Consider the following 21,851-nt stretch of genomic DNA (forward strand, 5'->3'; position numbering starts at 1 on the left):
CAGGAGTCCAAAACTGGAGGGCATAGGTTTAAGGTGACATGGGAAAGCTATAAAAGGGAACTGAGGGGTAACCTTTTCACACACAAAGTGGTGAGAGTATGGAATGAGCTGCCAGAGGAAGTGGTGGAGGCTAGTACAACTACATTTCAAAGGCATCTGAATGGGTATATGGATAGGAAAGGTGAGAGAGATATGGGCCAAACATAGGCAAATGGGACTGGTTCAATTTAGGAAAACTGGTCAACAAAGATAAGTTAGGCCAAAGGGCCTTGCTTCCATGCTTTATGACTCTGTCTCAGAGAGCTCATCAAATCCTATTTAGGTCATAAGAAATCAGAGCACGGGTAGGCCATTCAGCCCACTGAGCGTGCTGTAGCATTCATTAATGTCCTGGTTTAGCAGATGGTGGCCTCGACTCCACATTCCTGCCTGCCTATGCTCCATAACCAATGGCTCTTTCTTCTTTCAGTCACAATCTGTCTAACTCAGACTCAAGGGGCCTAGTCTTCCTGTTCCTGTGTTCCGAACATATTCAGTAACCCAGCCTCCACTTGTTCACCAGGATTGAGAATTCTAAATACTAATGATCCTCTGAGGCTAAATTCCACCTCCTCCTCACCCTCTTAATGGGAGAGTCTTTAGTTTTAAACTGTGCCCCTTACTTCTAGATTTTCCAAACATGCTCTCAGCATCTACCCTGTCAAGATCCTTCAGAATCTTACGTTTGAACAAGATCATCTCTCATTCTTCAGAATTTCACTGAGTATTGGTCCGGTCTGTCCAACCTTTCGGCTTGCTATATTACAGGAGTTTCCAAAGATACAAGAGGATGAGACAACAAACCAATATAAGAACAAGGATGAGCATTTTAAAATTGAGGTATTACTTTATTGGAAAAGAGCATATATCTGTGAACAGAGATGATGAGTCTTTGCAACTTTGTGCAAGTTTAGATGCAAGCAGCAAAGTTTTGAATGAGCTGAAATTTACAAAGGGTGTATGGGGTGACGGTTCAGGTGGGGGGGTTAGGATGTGACCAGGAGAGCATTAGAATATCCACCTGTGGTGAAAGTAATGACACGAGTAAGATACTAGAAAAAGTATCTAGAGAGAAATATTTTTAAAGGTTTACTTTTGTAATGTGTTTGATTTTGAATCTGGAGGTGTAGTGGACAATGAAGAAGGTTACCTCAGAGTACAATGGGATCTTGGCCAGATGGGTCAATATGCTGAGGAGTGGCAGATGAAATTTAATTCAGATAAATGTGAGGTGCTGCATTTTGGAAAAGCAGATCAGGGCAGGATTTATACACTTAATGGTAAGGTCCAAGGGAGTGTTGTTGAACAAAGAGACCTTGAAGTGCAGGTTCATAGTTCCTTGAAAGTGGAGTATCAGCCAGAAATGATAGTGAAGAAGGCAGTTAGTATGCTTTCCTTTATTGGTCAGAGCATAGAGTATAAGAGTTGGGAGGCCAGTTGTGGCTGTACAAGACATTGGTTAGGCCATTTTTGGAATATTGCCTGCAATTCTGGTCTCCCTCCTATAGGAAGGATGTTGTGAAACTTGAAAGGTTTAGAAAAGATTTACAAGGATGTTGCCAGGGTTGGAGGGTTTGAGCTATAGGATGAGGCTGAATATGCTGGGGCTGTTTTCCCTGGAACACTGGAGGCTGAGGGGGAACCTTATAAAGGTTTATAAAATCATGAGGGACATGGATAGGGTTAATAGACAAGATCTTTTCCCTGAGTTGGGGGAGTCTGGAACTAGAAGGATAGGTTTAGGGTGAGAGAGGAAAGATTTAAAAGGGGCTTTCGGGGCAACCTCATGCATGTATGGAATGAGCTACCAGAGGAGGTGGTGGAGGCTGGTGCAATTATAACATTTAAAAGGCATCTGGATGAGTATATAAATAGGAAGAGTTTAGAGGGATATGGATATATGGCAAATGGGAGTAGATTGATTTAGAATAGCTGGCATGGATAAGTTGTACTGAAGGGTCTGTTTCCATGCTATACGTCTCTATAACTCTGTGACTCCATTTGGCCCACAGTGTTTGTGATGACTCTCTGCAGATAAATCCATTCCCTGACTCTTATCTCTATAGCTCCTGTAAGTTTATTTCCCTCGATTTCCTGTTGAAGTCATTGTTTATCAGCAGTCTTAGAGTAGGGAGGTTAGATTGTGTGAATTTGTGCTGTTTACTGGACTCTACAGTTTTGTGATTTTGCTTCATAATGTGGGTTATACTCATTGTCTCCCTTCCCTCCGAGATTCCGTGGGTCAGTTTCCTGAAAGGCCACAAAATATTTACTTCTCTATGATGTGTGCGTGCTCACCTCTCCCCATTCAGTCATCGATTTTTGGCCCAGTTTTTCAGCATACCCCAAACCCAGGAGTCGTTAATTGAACTGTGATGAATTTTTACTTATTTTCCCTATTATTTGTGACTTCTGTTATTAATTTAGGACCAGGCAACCTATAAAACTTCACTGTATTTTTTTGTAAAAATACAAGTGACAATACAGTGGCTCAGGGGCGGCATGGTGGCTCAGTGGTTAGCACTGCCGCCTCACAGTGCCAGGGGACCCTGGTTCAATTCCAGCCTCTGGCACTTGTCTGTGTGGAGTTTGCACATTCTCCCCGTGTCTGCGTGGGTTTCCTCCAAGTGCTCCGGTTTCCTCCCACAGTCCAAAGGTGTGCAGGTTAGGTGAATTGGCCATGCTAAATTGCCTACAGTCTTGCGTGCATTATTCAGAGGAAAATGGGTCTGGGTGGGTTACTCTTCAGAGGGGCAGTGTGGACTTGTTGGGTCAAAGGGCCTGTTTCCACAGCGTAGGGATCTGATCTAATCTACTCTAAATAAACTGCTATTCTATTCTGTTCAAATTAAATTGGGCAGCATGGTGGCTCAGCGGTTAGCACTGCTGCCTCACAGCACCAGGGTCCCAGGTTTGATTCCAGCCTTGGGCAACTATCTATGTGGAGTTTGCACATTCTCCCCTTGTCTGCGTGGGTTTCCTCTGGGTGCTCCGGTTTCCTCCCACAGTCCAAAGATGTGCAGGTCAGGTGAATTGGCCATGCTAAATTGCCCATAGTGTTAGGTGCATTAGTCAGAGGGAAATGGGACTGGGTGGGTTGCTCTTCGGAGGGTCAGTGTGGACTTGTTGGGCCGAAGGGCCTGTTTCCACACTGTAGGGAATCTAATCTAATGAGTTGATCTCTGTCCCATAAATGACATGAAGAGCTTTGAAGTCCATCCTCATCTTTCAGTATTCCACTTGTCTCTAAACAGCATCAGCAACTTGAGGGCATTGTAGTACTCTATACCAACAGCTACACAAGCGTTTAACAGTAGGGACCCACAGGGTTCACTAAAGTGCACTAACGATGCTTTAATTTAACGTAACGCTAAAATCATCAGTGTCAACGTAATCCGCATAACGGTCACATAAAGTCATTGTATACAAGAGGAAGGGTGGGAGGGGCAAGGGGGTGTGGTGTCAGGGCCGTCAATCTGAAGGGGTTGCGATAACATGTGGAACAGCAGCACCAGAACTCAAGAGAGTCTTTGTGTGAACCCAGTGGGAGGACTGGGTTGCGAGACAGAATCCCAGCTCGCTGACATCACTCAGCCCAGAAGGCAGGAAAGGAATGTGTGAGGAGAGACCGAGAGAAGAAGCATTGTGGATTAGAGCTCTGCTATAAGCCCTCGAGGACTGTTCCACAGCTCACTGGAAGTCTGCTGAGAATTTCTGACTGCCGTGCGCCAGTGAGTACTTTCGAAAGAAGGTGAACTCTCTAAAATGTGAAAGTAACGCGTTGTTTTCTTTTAAAACTTCATTTAAAGGCACATTGTGGTGGAAGCGTTTGGTGTAGTTGGTTAAGTCAGGATTTCATCCAGTATAGTAGCCCAGAACTCAGGGAAAGTGTGAGAACAGTTCAACAGTGTCCTGTGCAAGGACTTCCCGAGAACAGGGTTGCACTGAAAGGCAAAACGAGTCTCCTGACACACCGGGAGTGGGAAAAGTGTGGCGTCGTATTTTGGTTGAGTTTCTTTTAAGGTTGGCGAGCGGACACTGGCTGCTGAGAGGCTGGAGGGTCATATCTGCCTCACGTGGGGAGAGCACGGTTTAGAGAGAGGCTGCCTCAGGCGTTAGGAAGCTCACGCCAGCGACACACGGCGTTTCAAATGATGTTCATTAATTCAGGCGGGGGGTCGCCTTATCAAGATGCAGTCTGTTTAACACCAAAGGTGGCGGCAGCCTGGCCGCCTTAGAAATCGTTCAAGTCTCTCTGGTCGACCTCAACTGCTCAGTAGGTTAAAAACAATGACTGCAGATGCTGGAAACCAGATTTTGGATTAGTGGTGCTGGAAGAGCACAGCAGTTCAGGCAGCATCCGAGGAGCTCAGTAATCCCACTCACTGTATTGTGCCATCATATGAATCACTTAAGGTCAATGAAGTGGAGGTCCCTTCACACAAATAAATTTGATACAAGTTACAGGTTGCAAAATCTCACCAAGCGGACCTGTTGGTGTTATACAGTGTCCCGAAATCAGCCGTTATGTTGCCAAAGTCGATGCAAATAAAAAGCTAAATACACACGGATGCTGGGAGTTTGAACTGAAACCACTCAGCACCTCTGGCAGCATCTGGAGAGAGGGGAGGGAGCTTCACAGGTTAATACCCTTCCGTCAGCGCTGGCAAAAGTTGAGAGACAGTGACAAGTTTCAAACGTGGGGAGGTGGTGGGGAAAAAACACAAAAGGAAGGGTCGGGGGAAACTGGGAAAAAAAGTGATGAGAGTGGGTACCCAAAAGGGGTTGGTAATGGGACAAGAAAACAAACAAAAGGTATTTCCGGTTGAGGTGTAAGTGGGAGTAACAGAAGCAGCTTCACTGACCAGTCATTGACCTGAAATGTTAACTCTGTTTCTCTTTCTGTTCATGTAACCACACACGTGGTCTGGTTTAAGCATAGCCATTGCCTAATTGCGGTATCACATTCTATATATCACAAACAAGGCAGTATTTTCTGAACAAAATCCAGCTTAATGAGCTACTCTTCAATTTGGCTTTGTCTGTGCAACTGTGAAATGATTAATAAACATTCCCTTTTAAATGTTTAGTTTGGTCAAAGTGACTCCCAGAACATAGCTACAGAGGAAATGTCTGTCTGCACTACAGTAGGAGGAAGCATTAGCAGAGGACAAGGCCATTCATCCCCTTGAATGAATCCTAATGTTCACTTTTTGGTTTAATTCCTTCATAGGATGTGGGCATTGCAGGCTGGGCCAACATTTATTGCCCATCCCTAGTTGCCCTTGACAAGTTGGTAGTGAGCTGTCTTCTTGAACTGCTGCAGTCCATGCTCTGTAGGTAGACCCTCAATTAGAGAGTTACACATTTTTGACACAATGTCACTGAAGGAATGGCAGTACGCTTCCAAGTTAGATCATAGATAAAAATCACACAACACCAGGTTACAGTCCAACAGGTTTAATTGGAAGCACACTAGCTTTCAGAGCGACGCTCCTTCATCAGGTTATAGTAGAAGACTCGATCATAACAGAATTTATCTGTTAGTATACAGTGGTAGTTTCACTTCTTTCATGTGTAAATCACAAAACCTTTTTTTTTAAAAGTTGCATTCTCGGGTTAGCTGTTGACAATGGTGATAGCTAGACAATATGTTGAAGGTGTTGGCCCCCCCGTGTTCTCTGTCTATGCTGCGGAGTGTCTTAAGTCTGTGAGGGGGTGCATGTGTGAATGTGGGAGTGTATGTGTCTGTAAAGGTGTGTGTCGGTGTCTGTGTGCGCGTCTGTGTGTATCTGTGTCCGTGTGTGTGTGTGTGTGTGTAGTGCAATGGTGATCACCTGTGACATGAACCCAAGGTCCCGGTTGAGGCCCTCCCTATGAGTACTGAACTTAGCTATCAGCCTCTGCTCGGCCACTTTTCTCTGCTGCCTGTCCTGAAGTCCACCTTGGAGGATGGTCACCCGAAGGTGCGAGGCTGAATGTCCTGGACCACTGAAGTGTTCCGCAACTGGGAGGGAACCCTCCTGTCTGTTGATTGTTGTGCGGTGCCCATTCATCCATTGTCCTAGCGTTTGCTCGGTTAGTCGAGAACCGCCAAACCTCAAACAGATCATTGTTCGTAGCAAACTGCCCGGCTCTCAGGACAACTCCATACAACCCTGTCACGGTGGACGCTGCAAGACGTGTCAGATTGTGGACATAGATACCACTATTACACGTGGGAACACCTCCCACCTTGTACATAGTAGGTACTCATGTGACTCAGCCAACGTTGTCTATCTTATACTTTGCAGGCAAGGATGCCCGGAGGCATGGTACATTGGGGAAACCGAGCAAAGGCTAGGACAATGGATGAATGGGCACCGCACAACAATCAACAGACAGGAGGGTTCCCTCCCAGTTGGGGAACACTTCAGTGGTCCAGGGCATTCAGCCTAGGACCTTCGAGTGACTATCCTCCAAGGTGGACTTTGGGACAGGCAGCAGACAAAAGTGGCCGAGCAGAGGCTGATAGCTAAGTTCGGTACCATGGGGAGGGCCTCAACCGGGACCTTGGGTTCATGTCACATTACAGGTGATCACCATTGCACTACACACACACACACAGATATTCCTACACACACACACACACACCCTTATAGACACAACACTCCCATACTCACACATGCACCCCTTTACAGACTTAAGACACTCTCCACTCACCACACACACACTCTCAACCCCCACCCCAGACAGACAGACAAAGACCCACATGGACATATATGTTTGTGGGGTGAATTTGTACTTGCAGAGTTACATTGTACTTTGCTCAAAAACTGCATGAATTTATGTAAAACTCTGTTATCTCACTTTTTAGATTAGAATCAATCTAAACATCATGGCATAGGCAGAGAACACGGGGGGGCCAACACCTTCAACATATTGTCTAGCTATCACCATTGTCAACAGCGAACCCGAGAATGCAACTTTTTAATAAAAAAAGGTTTTGTGATTTACACATGAAAGAAGTGAAACTATCACTCTATTCTAACAGATGAAAGGCTTAACAGACAATCAATTTTTCAATGTATAATTTCAGTTACATCACACTAAATTTCTGCTATAAATTCTGTGTTACGATCGAGCCCTCCACTATCACCTGATGAAGGAGCGTCGCTCCGAAAGCTAGTGTGCTTCCAATTAAACCTGTTGGACTATAACCTGGTGTTGTGATTTTTAACTTTGTACACCCCAGTCCAACTCCGGTACCTCCAAATCATGTCTCCAAGTAAGATCATGGTTGATTTGTATATCAGCTTCATTTACTCAGCCTTTGCTCCATAATCCTTGGAGCTCTGCCCAGTAAATACCTTCTTGATCTCAGTATTGAAGTTGTCAATTGATTCTCCCAATTTTCCATTGCATTTTCAGAGTGGAAATCTGAACTTTCTCTATCATTGTGTGGAAAAATACTCCTGATTTCCTCCAGGACGTAGCTGTACTTTTTAAGATTATACCTCCTTATTCAGCGATTGCCCCCACATTAGAGTAACTTGGATTTCCATATCTACTCTTGTCAAAATACTCTATCCATTTTATTCACTTCCATTTGTTCAGCCTCTGCCATATCAACTCAGGTGGATATGAACCAAGTTCAAGTAACAGGTCATTGTACTTTAACTCTTTAAATGCTGGAATTATTTTGGTCGAATTTACACTAGATTTCCTCCAAGCTGAGATCACCTTTACTGAATGGTCCAAAGCTGAATTCAATATTTCAGATTTGGAGTGACGGACAATATAAGGAGTGTCATCAAAGCTGGATTCCCCTGACAGCATCACTCTGCCACCTCTGAATTCCTACACTTTTGTGATAAATGCCAACAATTCATTAGTCTCTTTGATAACATTTTCCATTTACCTGCTCACCTTAAGTGATTTTATGTACATGGGCATTCAAATTATTTTTGTTCCTCTTCAGTCCATTTCTCACTATTCAGAGAATGTCTTTCCCAGATTCAAAGTGCATAAAGTCATCGAGATGTACAACACGGAAACAGACCCCTCTGTCCAACCATTCTATACCTACCAGATATCCTAAATTAATGTAGTCCCATTTACCAGCACTTGGTCCATATCCCTCTAAATCCTTCCTATTCATATACGCATCCAGTTGCCTTTTAAATGTTGTAATTGTACAAGCCTCCACCACGTCCTCTGGCAGCTCATTCCATACACACACCACCCTCTGGGTGAAAAAGTTGCCCCTTAGGTCCCTTTTAAATCTTTCCCCTCTCACCCTAAATCTAACCCTCTAACTATTCTAATCCAATTGTCCAACCCTTAGTCCATAGACTTGTATGCCTCAGTATCTCAAATACACATCTAAATACTTCTTAAATGTTATGAGGGTTTCTGCCTCTATTCCCATTAAAGGCTGTGAGTTCCAGAGTCCCACAACCTCTGTGAAAGAAAATGTTCTCCCATTTCCTCTATGCCCCCACTCATTGATTCCCTCCACCAAGGGGAAAAGTACCTTTCTGTTCACACTGCCTATGCCCCTGTAATTGTAACATCCAATCATGTCTCCCTCCCCCACCCCTCCTGACCACGACACCACCAATCTCCCCTGCTTCAAGGAAAGAAACCCCAATCTATACAATCGCTCTTCATAACTAAAACTTTCCAGGCCTGCAACATTCTGGTAAATCTCCCCCTCCTAACCATCTCCAGTGCAGTCACATCCCTCCAACAATGTGAATTCCATATTCCATACACAATAGCTGTGGCTGAACCAATTTTGTATACAGGTCGAGCATAACCTTCCTGTTCTTAAACTCTATGCCTAGGCTAATAAAGGTAATCTTAACCACTCTGTCCACCTGCCCTGAACCTTAAGGGGCCAGGGGTCATGCACACCTAGGTCTCTGAGTCTCAGTGCTTCCCAGCGTCAGGGGCTAATTCTGTATTCCCTTACCTTGTTTGTCCTGCCCAAGTGCATCACCTCGCACAAGTATTATATGTGCAGTTGCTTATAATGCACCCTGTGGATGTCCCAGAGGCAATGTTGATAGAACGTCAGCTATTCACTATGGCAGTCGCTTCCTGAACAAGATATGACCAGATTAATCAGACGTGACTTGTCTGTGTGAGCAGTTAATGTCAAAGATAATTCCATCAGAGGAGGCATCACAGTTCAGATGCATCTGGACCATGCCCAATGCCATCACATTCCCATTTTTCAGTACAGGATACAACAGCACTCAAATCTCAACATCTTTGAAAATGGTGCAGTCCTATTGATTGACACCCCAGCTGCACCTTCAAAATTCACTCCCTTCACCACCAGTGCAGAGTGGCACAAGTGTTTGACACCTACAAGATGAACTGCAATAATTCACCAAGATTCCTTAGACAGCACTTTGCAAACGTGCGACTTCTACCACCTAAGCAGCTGCATGGAAGCACCATCACCTGTACGTTTCCCTCAAAACCAAACACCATCCTGACCTGGAACGACATTGCCATTTCTCCACTGTCACTAGGTCAGAATCTTGAAATTCTCTAACAGGGACAACAATGATTCAAGAGGATGGGTCGCCACTACTTTCTGAAGGCCCATTAAGAATAGGCAATAAATACAGCCTGGCCAAACCAACTCATCATTCACCACCAACACTACCACCCTTGCCACCTGCGACCATTGCCCTGCCAGATCTTTGCCCAGACTGGGAGTTCGATGTGTGATCTTGCAGCTTAGAATCTTCAAGTGGTTCACTAACGGTTAGCAATTGGGTGGAGATATCAAGGTGCTTTCTTAAAAGACAGAGGGTAAGTTTTAATCTCCCTAATTGAGTGGGTTGGAGTGAGGTCAGTCAGTTGTTAGAATTTTAGAAAGCTTCCAGGTTTTATGGAGGCAGGCTGAGAGGTGAAACCAACCCATTCCCCAGGGATAGGGTGGAAATTTCAATGCGTTAATGAGGCTGTTTGCCTTTGATTTGTGGCCAGAACACTAGGGAATCATCAAAATAAATTTCTGGGAACTTTATTCTATTATAAATTGAACAATTTATTAATAACAAAAACCCACTAGGTAATGATTCATAACAGCATTTAAATTGCACTTTGCATTTTGAAAAATCAAATGATGCTTAAAATAGATGGGTAAATTGCTGTGCAAGATCATCTCTGAATTCACTAAATCAGCTTTTCTGAATCACAAATTTAAATGGGCTCAATTCTCTAGCAATTTCAAGCTCACACTAAAATATTCCTGTGCTTTTGCTTGTTTCAAAAGGAGCCTATTTTGAATTTTCTGCCAACAGTTTCTGCTCTTTCACTGGGTGTACCAGCGGAACAGTAATTCAGAGTGGAATTCAGTAACCATCATTGAAGTATGACTCCCTCATGACTTCAAGCAAAGACAACACATGGCTTTTGACAAGAAACATTCTCTGGCCTGAGCAGCTTTACTTTCCTTTTCCTGCCTTTGGTGTTCTGCAAACCAAATATGGCAGCCTTTTCTTGGTGTCCAGGGAAAAAAAAACTTGCAATTACATAATGCTTTTAACAACCTTTCAACAACAGCATCCCAAAGTGAATTGCAGCAAATAAAGTATTTTGAGGTATATCAGTGTTGTAGCATAGCAAACATTGTGCTCAGTAGGCAGCCCCGTTAGGGTATAAACAGTCAGAATAAAATAATAAATTCTTCTGTCTTGTGTCCTGGTCATGTAGGAATTGTAGCAATATAATTTGTTGAGATCACTTAGTTGAGCTGGTGAGATGTAGAAATGTCACAACGTAGGTGGGGGTGAGGGGGGTGATTGGATTTGCCTAGAGTGGGGGAGTTCAAAACTAAAGGGTACATTTTTAAAGTGAAAAAATTTAAAAAGGACATGAGGGGCAAATGATTTACACAGTGGCTTTTGTGTGGAATGAACTGCCAGAGGAAGTGGTGGATTGCGGATATGGTTCCAACATTTAAAAGATATTTGGATAAGTTTATGAATAGGAAAGGTTTGGAGGGATATGGGCCACTCGCAGGCAGGTAGGACTAGTTTAGTTTGGAAACAGTCAGCATGGACTGGTTGGACTGAAGGGTCTGTTTCTGTGCTGTATGACTCTAAATGCAGCAGCTTGCATGCTTCAAGTTACCTAAAAGAGCTATGACATACACATTCTGATCATCCGTTGGTTGAAACATCAATATTGGCAGGAAGACGGTCAAATTTTCTTTAAAGAGTGGAATCTTTTGGTTCCTCTTGAGGGTCATTCAGGATCTTTGTTTAATATCCCTGCACTTCTCACTGTGTGCAGTAGCACTCAAAATACATTGGATATATTGGGCAAATTTGTCCTGAAAGCCCCCAAAATACCAGTGGACAATTAATCAGGGTCGTGCCCCTTCAGAGAAAAATGTGGGAGAGGCAAAATCAGTGAGGAGCTCTTCCTACAATCACAGGCTGCTTCTCTCCTGTTTCTGCTGCTGGTCAGTCCATTAGTGAGTCTGTCTACAGCAAACAGCTTGTGATTGGACAAGCAGCATGCAAATGGGAAGGTGAGTGCCTGTGGTGAGCAATTCACTGGGGGCCATTAGCCAAGTGTCGGAGTTGCTGTTAGCAACAGCCATCTGCCAGGGCATCAAGTCTTTCAACCAGGAAGGCCACCTGTCAGGGCCAGGGATGTACAGAGCTATTATAATTGAAAAGTGAAATGTTGTGGATGTATTGTGATGAACATTGTGTCAATTAGATGTTTAGTTATACAGAACCTGAGTTTCGCTGTAAAGGAACCTTGCAAATTGTTCTGACGAATGAAAATCAAAATAGCTTTGGCAAAACATGTCTTTCTTTCAGCAATACTGCACCACTTGTTAAATCTGAAAACAGTATAAATTGTTGTAACTGCCTGGTTAAAATTTTCCAGTTGGGTGCATATGTGACAATAACACAGTGACCTCACCAGTCTATAGAAGGCATGTTTAAGAAGCTGACATTTGTGCATGAAAGTGTGTGGTAGTTATTTTGCAATAATATTTTGTTGTTAACTTATGCATGTTGTCCTGTGCCAATTTGAATAATGTCCATATCTAGGAAATTCATGTGTGTTATATTTTCAAGTGTAATGAAGGGTTAATAATAATTCAAAATATTGATGAATTCTTCTCAATCTGCTTCTCTGTGAATCAATGTCAACAAAAATACACAAGAAACTGCCATTATGTGACTGTCACCTAATAAATGAGTTCATGAGAATGAAAAAGAGCATAAAAAAATGGTCTCAAAAGTTAGCAAGTAACCCTGAAGAAAATTTCAAGAAGTCTTAAAGGAAAAACAACACTGGATACAATAAATTGTTAAACTCCAGTTACTCAGGTCACATGATGAAGATTACACTTGCAATCTTTTGACAGAGGTAGAAGCAGTAATGATGTAGTCATAACTGACCACCTGTAAATTCGATCAGTACTTGACAGGATCCATTTTAGCTGCTATATATAAAAAGCACAATGGCATGGTCTGAAAATACAAACCATGTTGCGAAACCAACTGTTTCTGGGACCCAGCCTGAGATTACTGGAGAACCTCAGCAAGTCAGGCAGCATCTGTGAAGAGAAAGCTGAGTCAACATTGCTGGTCCAGTGACTCTTCATTAGAATGTTCCAAGTTCATCTTGAACTGTTGCATTCATGTGATGAAGGTGCTCCGACAATGCTGTCAAAAAGGAAATTCAGGATTTTGACACAAACTATGATGAGGGAATGTTGATACATGTCTTAAGTTAGATGTTATATAACTTGGAGGAGAACTTGCTTATGTTTTCAAGATAAATACACTAATGGTTGTTTGGTAGTATAGAACTTGGATATTGTTGAAAAAAATACACATTTTCTTGGCCTTGCATTCATTAGGATAATTCGGAAGAATACCAATTCAGGAATATTTACACTGCATGTGTGGAGTATGCTTATTGGTAGATGTGTTGCTATGGAGAATGCATCTATTCTTACTGATTGACAGTGAACTGTCAGGCTTTGTTTCAATTTTAAGTTAGATAGTTTTGAGTCTGAATTTTTTCAAGGCATCCTGACAAATGAACCAGTGATTGGCTGTTACCTATTTTATTGAGTTGAAATTGATGCAGTATGTGTACTTTCCTGTCTATGAAAATCTCTATAAAATGTGTCAATTCTATTTATACGAGTGTCCCACATTGCAAGCCTGACTGACAACCTTAAATTGCTTGTCAGCGTAATTCTTCACAAGTTCAAGATTATCCAGCAAACACAGAGGAACCTCAATTATCCGAACGACACAGGCAGGGAGTATTTTGTTTGGATAGTCGAAAGTTCAGATAATCGAAGGCCGGCTAATATAGTTTAGCCAAGCATCAGGATCTTGGGATTTTGTTCGGATAATCCGCAATTCAGATAATCGAATCCCAGATAATTGAGGTCCCTCTGTACAGTGCAATTACAGAATTGCATCCAATGTTGGACGCTGATGCAAGTTTTGCAAGCCTGGGCTGGCTTGTTAGGGTCAGTACCTTGCCTGGTGGGAACTGCTGTTTCAAACACCCTGGCAGACATTGAGGCATAGCCCTATATATCAGGCATCATACTAGCACTGACATTCATAAACCACATTGCTCACTTGCGTGACAGGCTGAACATCTTTTTGGTTTGATGGCAGAATCCTCTTAGTGGTGAATACCACTCATGTCACAGCTGTGGTTGTGTGAAACAGCTAGCTTTAATGAATCTGATTGCTTTAGGACCTATTATTCCATATGATGGCTTTGGCAACATTAAGACTGTGTGGTGAACAAATGTATCCTGCATTATTTATATGTTTGCCAATAATCCAATCTAATAATCCATGAAAGTGTAAGAATTCCAATGTATGTACTGATCAATGAAGGTGCGTTTGTGGTAGACAGTAACAGAGAACCCCCCCCTTTGATGTCCTTGTTGAGAAATCAGAAGAAGAGTTTATTTGACAGTTCTAACTAAGAGTAAATTTAAGCACAGACTGGAAAGCAAGGAAATCCTTACATGCTGTTGTGGGTTCAAATATAGCAAATGCATTATCAAAAATTTGCGAGGAGTTAGTTCGGTGTCATCCCTTCAGACATTTTCTCATGGAGCACAACAAAGATATTTGTGAGCGTTAAACATAGTATTGTGAAGATGGGCTGGAGTCTGAACAAGATATGAACATAAAGTGAGAACGTTACAAACATAAGTTGCAGCTGGTGGCTGAGTCATCAATTGTGCTATGTAAATCAGAAGGAAATTCCAATTTGTATTTAAATTGTAACAGACTTGGGGCTTTTATTACTGTTCATGATAAAGTACGTTTATCTATGTCACTTATAAATTTTTCAACTTTGCTGTACAGTAAGTATTAGTCCTGACATTATGAATGCTTTCTCAAGAATCCGCGCTGTGTTCCAGCATTCGTGACACATTGTATCTTCAGCAAATTGGAGGAAGAGAAGCTTAGAGCACTAAAGAACAATGTAACCTAGTTTTACTTATGCATAAATCAATTCCGACTTAGGAGGAATGTTGATAGGAGCACAATATTGTCTGAATGACAATACACATTCCAGACATTTGTACTTTGAGTATGTGTTCCAAAGTATTGAGAATGTGGAACTCATTACCACATGGAGTGGGTTTTTTGGTGCGAAGAGCGTTGACGTATTCAAAGGGAAGCTGGCCAAGTACCAGAGGGCTAAAGGAATAGGAGGATTTATTATAAGGTTAAGTAAGATTGATAGCTAGGGAGGTGCCACCTTTGGACATAAACTCTTGAGTAAATAAACCTTTTCTGTGCTGATTTTATGAATTAATGAAAGTAATAACAGGAAAGTCTACATGACATCATATAGCATTAAAATAACAATTTGCGTTTGCATATAGTCTTTAATATGGTTTTAAAAAAAAGTCCTAAAGAGCTTCACAGGAGCAGTATCAAACTGATTTTGGGTGAGTGAAATGGCAGGATGTCATAATGTTCAGTCAGAGAGGCAATGCAAGTACAATGGGCCAAATAACCCCTTTCAGCACTGTAACATTCCTGTGTTCAGACAGATGATTAAAGATTGGTCAAAGAAGAAGGTTTTAAGGAACATCTTCAGAGCAGAGAGTGATTTAAAGAAGTTTATGGAAGGAATTTTAGTGCTCAAAGGCTAAGTAGCTGAAAGCATGGCCACCAGTGGTGGAGGAATGAAAATCAAGGGTAGACCAGAAACCAGCTTGGAAGACTTCAGGGATCTCAGAGTTATATGGCTAGAGGAGGTTACAGAGATAGAAAAGGGTGAGGCCATGGATTTCTTTTTAAATGTTGGGTTGACTGCATTTCATGTTTGAATTCAAATACAAACCAGTCATATCAAACTCTCAAACAATAATTACTGTGATCAGAACATGATTTGAAATATTTAGTCATATTATTATTGCAATAGCAGATCAAAAAGGATTCTGGCGCCAAAAGTCACGCTGCTTTATTCTGGAGTAATTTAGATTTTGTATTGCTATTGTCCAACAGTAACCTTGGTTGTGAACACTTTGTCACACAAGAACTTGTGAGAGAATTTTGCTATGTTAAAGGTGCTTTGTAGATGTAAATGTTTGCAGTAATTGAACCATGAAGTTTAAACGTCATCTAATAATGGAAGATTCTAAAATGACATGAAGTCATAATTCAAACAAAATTTCCTTATTGGCTGTGAGTCTTATCCACCAGACCAAGAGGTGTTGAGGAATTTTCTTCTGCTGTAAATTAAAAATGTATCAGGAAAATGGAGGTACAACGTTGTTTCCCATTTCCTAAGGCCACTTTAAAGCCAGATTAAAATTATGCTTTTGCTTCATAATGTCGTTGTGGGTCTGTAATCCAACACAGGTTTATGCATATATTGACTCTGATAACAGAACAGAGGGCTAATAGTTTTAGCTGTGATTAATATGAACAACAACTAAGCTTATTGATTAATCATTTGTTCATTGAAAACAAAATCATTAATTGTGCATGGTTCGACCTTGTCAAGTAGTCTATCCATTGCACAAATTTGTGTGCTCACTGTCCACCTGTCTTCAGCAGAGAACAGCTGGCATTACTGTAACAATGGAACCAAAAGTGAACCATATTTGCAGCTTTATTTGTCAGCTGGGTATTTTGAGAGACAGCCATGTTGGTTGAATACAGTGAACTGAGAGCTTAAGTTCACTCGAATTCTTAAACTTTGTTACTGATGTGGGCACCACTGGCAAGGCCAACTTCTGCTAGCCATCCCTCATCGCCCTAGAGGAAGGGCTAATGAGATCGCCTGTTGAACTACTGCAGAAGAAGTATTGTAGCGACACCAAGAGTGCCTTTGGGGAAGGAGATTAAGGATTTTGACCCACTGGCAGTGAAGGTACAGTGATATATTTCCAAGTCAGGAGGGCGAGTGGGTTGGAAGGGAATTTACAGGTGACGATGTTCTCATCTGCTGCCCTTGTCCTTCTAGATGGTGGAGGTCATGTGTTTAGAAGGTGTTGTCAAAGGCACCTTTGGTGAGTTGTTGCAACAATGTATCTTGTAGAGGGTACACACTGCTGACACTGATGGAGAATGTTTAAGTTGGTGGATAAAGTATCAGTCAAACAAGTTGCTTTGTCCTGGATGCTGTTAAGCTTCTTATGTATTGTCGGAGTTGCGCTTATCCAAGCAAGTGAACAGTATTCCATCACACTCCTGAACTGAGCTCTTTAGATAGTGAACAGCCTCTGTGGAGTCACACAGTAAGTTGTCACTCTGCGTTCACAGCCTCTGAGCTGCTCTTGTGACCACAACATTCAGTTTAGTTTCTGGTCAATGGCAAACCCCCAGAATGTTGAAGATGGAGATTCAGTGATGAGCCTGCCTTTGGCTATCAAGGTGAGATGATTAAATTTCCACTTGTTGGAAATAATCATTGCCTGACATTTGCTTGAATATTATTTGCCACTTAAACAACCCAAGTCTGAATGTTGACCAGGTCTTTCTGCATGTAGGCACAGGCAGCTTCAGTATCCAAGAAGTTGCAAATGTTCCTTAATATTGTGTAATCATCACAGACAATCCTGACTTCTAACATTATGACAGAGGGAAGATCATTGATGAATAGCTGAAGATGTCTGGTCATTAGACAGTTTCCTAAAGGGGTCCTACAGCAATATCCTGAGGGCTGAGATGATCGGCTTCCAACAACCAAAAATGTTGTCTTTTGTGCTAGGTAGGTGTCCAACCAATGGAGAGATGTCTCTTTCTTTGATCCCAACTGGTTTCAGCTTTGCTGGGCTCCCTTCATGTGTTAATAGCCCTGTCAATGACATCTTCCATCACTTTGCTGATGACTGAGAGTGGAATAATGACACAGTAATTGACCAAATTGGATTTGTCCTTTTTGTGGACAGGACACTCCTGAGCAATTTTCCATACTGTCAAATAAACATCAGTCTTATAGATGTACTGGGAGATCATGGTTAGGGCTGTGACTAGTTATGTAGCAATAGTCTTCAGAACTACTATCAAGGTGTTGTCTGAGCCCTGAGCCTTGATTATTTCCAGTGTCCTTCACTCTGTCTTGAGTGAATCCAATGGGCTGATAATTGGTATCTGTGATGCAGGAATCCTCTTGAGGAATCCAAGATTGAACATCCACTCAACCCTTCCGGCTGAAGATTGTTGCAAATGCTTCAACCTTGTCTTTTACAATTAAGTAATGAGCTTCTCCTTCAGTGAGGATGGCGCGTCGATGTCCGTTGTTTAATTGTCTATCACCATTGATGTCTGGATGTGCAAGACTGCAGCAGAGCTTTCACCTGATCAATTGATTATGGGATTTCTTCCAAAATCATTCATTCATTATTTGATAACATTTCTCTGTCAGTAATCCTTTAGAATCTGGCCTTTATCATGTGGAATTTTAGTTTTGTACTGATAAAATATTGGGAAGACCAATGCCAATTGCTTCAGGCTATGTACTAACTCAGTTCTCCAGCCACCAACATCAGTTGTGACCTTGGCCACTGTCTCTGGCTGAACCAGACTGTTTGCAGCCTTGATGTTCTTTTGACATTGGTTTGAACTTCCCATTCCATATAAGCTCCATCACCATGACTTTACAAAAGGGAAATTGAGATTAAACCAACCTACCACCTCCGTAACAATACACATCTCCATTCCACCCTCAGCCCATCTGTTTCTGAACCCCCAGTTCATGCTTTTTATTTTTGTAAACCTGTCAATTACAGTTCTCTCCAGGCAGGTCACCTAGCTTCCATTAGCTTCTTTAGAAGCTCTGCTCCTGTCTGACCTCTCAGGAAGTCCCATTCACTTCTCTGCTCGTTGACCTGCAATGGCTCATATACAATTCTCATTGTCATATTAAAATCCCTCCAGTGACTTGCCCCACCCTCCCTTCGTAATGTCCTCCAGTCCTATAGCTTTAAGACATCTGCCTCATGTCTAGTCTCATTACCTTCATCACTCCATTGGTGGCTGTTCCTGCTGCCCCAGTTTTAAACCCTGGAGTTCCCTCCATAAGTCTCTCCATTCATCTCTGTCTCTTATATTACCTACCTCTTTCACCAGGCTTTCATCATCTTCTGGTAATATATACTTATGTGGCTCATCTTGAATATTTAGTTTATAATGTTACTATGAAGGACGTCTTACCATATTGAAGATGCTACGTAAATGGAACTTGTTTTATACTCAACCTCCACCCTTTGGAATTTTAAAGAGGGAACTTCTTTCTATGAATGTGTTTACCTGAGTTAGCAACATCTTCACATTCTGCAGCTTGTATTTTTCAGAAGCACCAAAAGATGATTTGACATGTCGGCCTGCTTCACATGACCATGGTCAAACCTCAATACTACTTTTCCTTGTTGGGTACAAGAATAGCCAAATGGGAAGAGCTCAGCAATGTGATTCCCTGGTCCAATAAAGGGTGGGCTGGATGGCAGAGGCTGGGAAAGGGTTAGGTTTGAAAATATTGATCTTTAGATGAGAAAAGGTGGGAAAGAACTAGAAGCAATAGGGTAAACATGTGTGATGGTATGTAGCCCATTGAACATCCCATGTTAAAAGTGCAGCTTATTGTGTTTGTATAGCAGGATACCCTTTTAGACCATAAGACATAGGAGCAGAAATTCAGCCAATTGAGTCTGCTTCACCATTCAGTCGTGGCTGATAAGTTTCTCTACCCCATTCTCCCACTTTCTCCCTGTAACCCTTATCCCCCTGATACTCAAGAACTTATCTATCGCAGTCTTAAGTACAGTCAGTGACCTCACCTCCACAGCCTTCGGTGGCAGTGAATTCCATAGATTCTCCACTCTCTGGCTGAAGAAGTTTCTCCTTATCTGTGTTCTAGAAGGGCTTTCCTTTACTCTAAGGCTGTGTCCTCTGGTCCTAGTCTTTCCGACCAGTGGAAGCATCTTCCCAACATCTCTGTCTGGGCAAATTAGTATTCTGTATGTTTCAATTAGATCCACCCTCATCCTAAACTCAAGAATAAACCCAGAATCCTTGACTGTTCTTCATGTACTGTTTGTTCTGGAACCATTGTCGTGAACCTCCTCTGAACATGCTGCAGTACATACATCTTTCCTGAGATATGGGGCCCCAGAACTGCGCACAATACTCCAAATGTGGTCTGACCAATGCCTTATAGAGAAATCTTTTGGTGGGCGACGGCTTAGAAAATAGCCAGCCATGTCAGGAAAGCTGGTACTGAAAGGGCTAAACGATCTCCTCTTTTTTTTTCTTCTTTCATTCGTGAGAGGGTGCCATGACTGGCCATGCAACTGAAAGTTGAGAAGTGCGAGCAGGAAATGTTGCTGCAGTGGAATGCCAGCAAACATGACCCTTCTGCCTGGACTGAGAGAGGGTTTTTCCAAAATGTCAGCAATCTGCGCTACAGCACACTTTTGTAGTGGTTTTCTAACCTCCATTACTCTCCCCTCTGAACTGAAAAAGCGAGCATCATCTCTTGGGAAAAATATTTTAGATTTTTCTTCTAGTTTTAAATTTAGTGAACAGCCAAGTAGTCAAGATAAAGATTATCCATTCACACTTCATGCAAATGAAGTGTGTGGCAAATGTTGGAAAGCAGTACTCCAAACAACAAATCTCATGGTCTGGAGTTAGCTCAGTGGGTGCAACCCAGATACAAATGGGCTAAATTTAGACTAACCTTCCAGTTAGCAAGCTCGTAAGATCAGTGGAATTTCAAGTCAGGTGAGTAGTAATTATGTCATGGAAACAGGCCATTCAGCCCCTCCGGATGGTGTGGTCTGCAGAAACGTGTGTTGTCCACGTGCTTGCTTTTAATGACCAGTTGAAGAGAAGAAATCAGCTCGGCTCTCTCTGTCAGTAACAACAAATATTTTTTGTTTATTTCATAGCTGTCACACTTAAATTAAAATGTAGTATATTAGAAAATAAAAGAGCGAACTACCAAAGTTCTCTTGATTGGAAAAAGAGGAATTATATTACCTAATAACATTGGAAAGAAAAATACAAAAATGATATCAGACACACACAACCACTCGCAATAAGTTCAAAAGGAGGAGTGTAGAAACAGAGAAAATAAAGGTGACTAAAATTTAAAAAGTCTTTAGAATCCTTGAGGAGTTAGATTTTTTTAACCTGAGACAACAGCTGTTTAACTATGGACTTGTCATCAATTATTGTGGCAAAGTTTGCTAATAGCTTAAGTTATTGGCAAATGGTTATTTCCCCAAATTGTTTGTCACTAGGCTCTGTTTTCCAAGATAATGAGGGACACGGGGGGAGAGAGAGTCTTCCAGACAAAAATGAGCAAAAGAAAATGTGTCCAACTTAAAATCGGCAAAGATGGACATATATCAGTGTGAATAATCTGTGCCCCAGGGAAGTACAGAACCCACACCAATATATTATTTTTTCTAAGTATGAAGATGTAAGTTTTAATTCACTTAAGCCGTTTTTCATGTTAAAAATCTGCCACTGGGGAAGCTTTGTAATGTGACTGGGGCACTGGAGATCAATCTTTAGTTGGAAAAGCACAGTAATTTGTAATTAAAATCCCAGAAGATTGTTGCTATCCCCCTGTCATTTTTGTCAGGTTTGTGAACAAGAAGAATCTGAACAAATGCAATTGTAGAATGTGTACTTTTGAAAGACCGGGGTAGTGGTGGATGGACTTTTTCTGAGGAAAGGTGAATTCAGATGGGGGGGTTTCAATGGTGGGGTGGTCAACATAGAACATATTGGCACAGGAACAGGCCCTTTGGCCCACCATGTCTACACTGACCACAATCCCATCTGTCAACACATGGTCCATGTCCTTCTATTCCCTGCCCATTCACGTGTCTGTCTAAATGCCTCTTGAATGTTGCTATCGTTGCTGCTTCTTCCGCTTACCGTGGCAGCAGGCAACCAACCACCCTCTGCATTTAAAAAAACTTGCCTTGCACATTTCCTTTCAACTTTCCCCCTCTCAATTTAAACCTATTTGACATTCCCACTCTGGAGTAAAAAAAAGCCTCTGACTGTCCACACTATCCATGCCGTTTATAAATTTATATACTTCTATCAGGTTGCCCCCTTGTGTCCGACACTCTAATGAAAGCAGTCAAAGTTTGGCCAACCTCTACCTACAGCTAATACTCTCCAATCCAGGCACCATCCTGGTAATATTCTTTTGACCTCTCACCATAGCTTCCAAATTATTTGTATAATATGTTGACGAGAACTACACACAGTGCTCCAAATGTAACCTAACTAAAGCTTTATACAGCTGCAACT

The 21,851-nt window shown here is 42.0% G+C and overlaps 1 protein-coding gene across 5 annotated transcripts in view; it reads left to right on the forward strand.

Moving 5' to 3' along the window:
- Positions 1 to 21,851, forward strand: part of LOC122562648 (A-kinase anchor protein 2) — a 162,745-nt gene that overhangs the window by 90,587 nt on the left and 50,307 nt on the right. Inside the window, exon 1 of one of the 5 annotated variants that reach the window (XM_043715694.1) lies at positions 3,497 to 3,790. The exons of 3 other annotated variants lie outside the window; for them this stretch is intronic. The gene's annotated coding sequence lies outside the window, so the exon portion shown is untranslated. Of the gene's footprint in view, positions 1 to 3,496; positions 3,791 to 21,851 lie in introns of those variants that run through there. One more of the 5 variants, XM_043715686.1, reaches the window with a different exon arrangement.

Source organism: Chiloscyllium plagiosum, chromosome 2, assembly GCF_004010195.1.
Source record: "Chiloscyllium plagiosum isolate BGI_BamShark_2017 chromosome 2, ASM401019v2, whole genome shotgun sequence".
Taxonomy (NCBI): Eukaryota; Metazoa; Chordata; class Chondrichthyes; order Orectolobiformes; family Hemiscylliidae; genus Chiloscyllium; species Chiloscyllium plagiosum.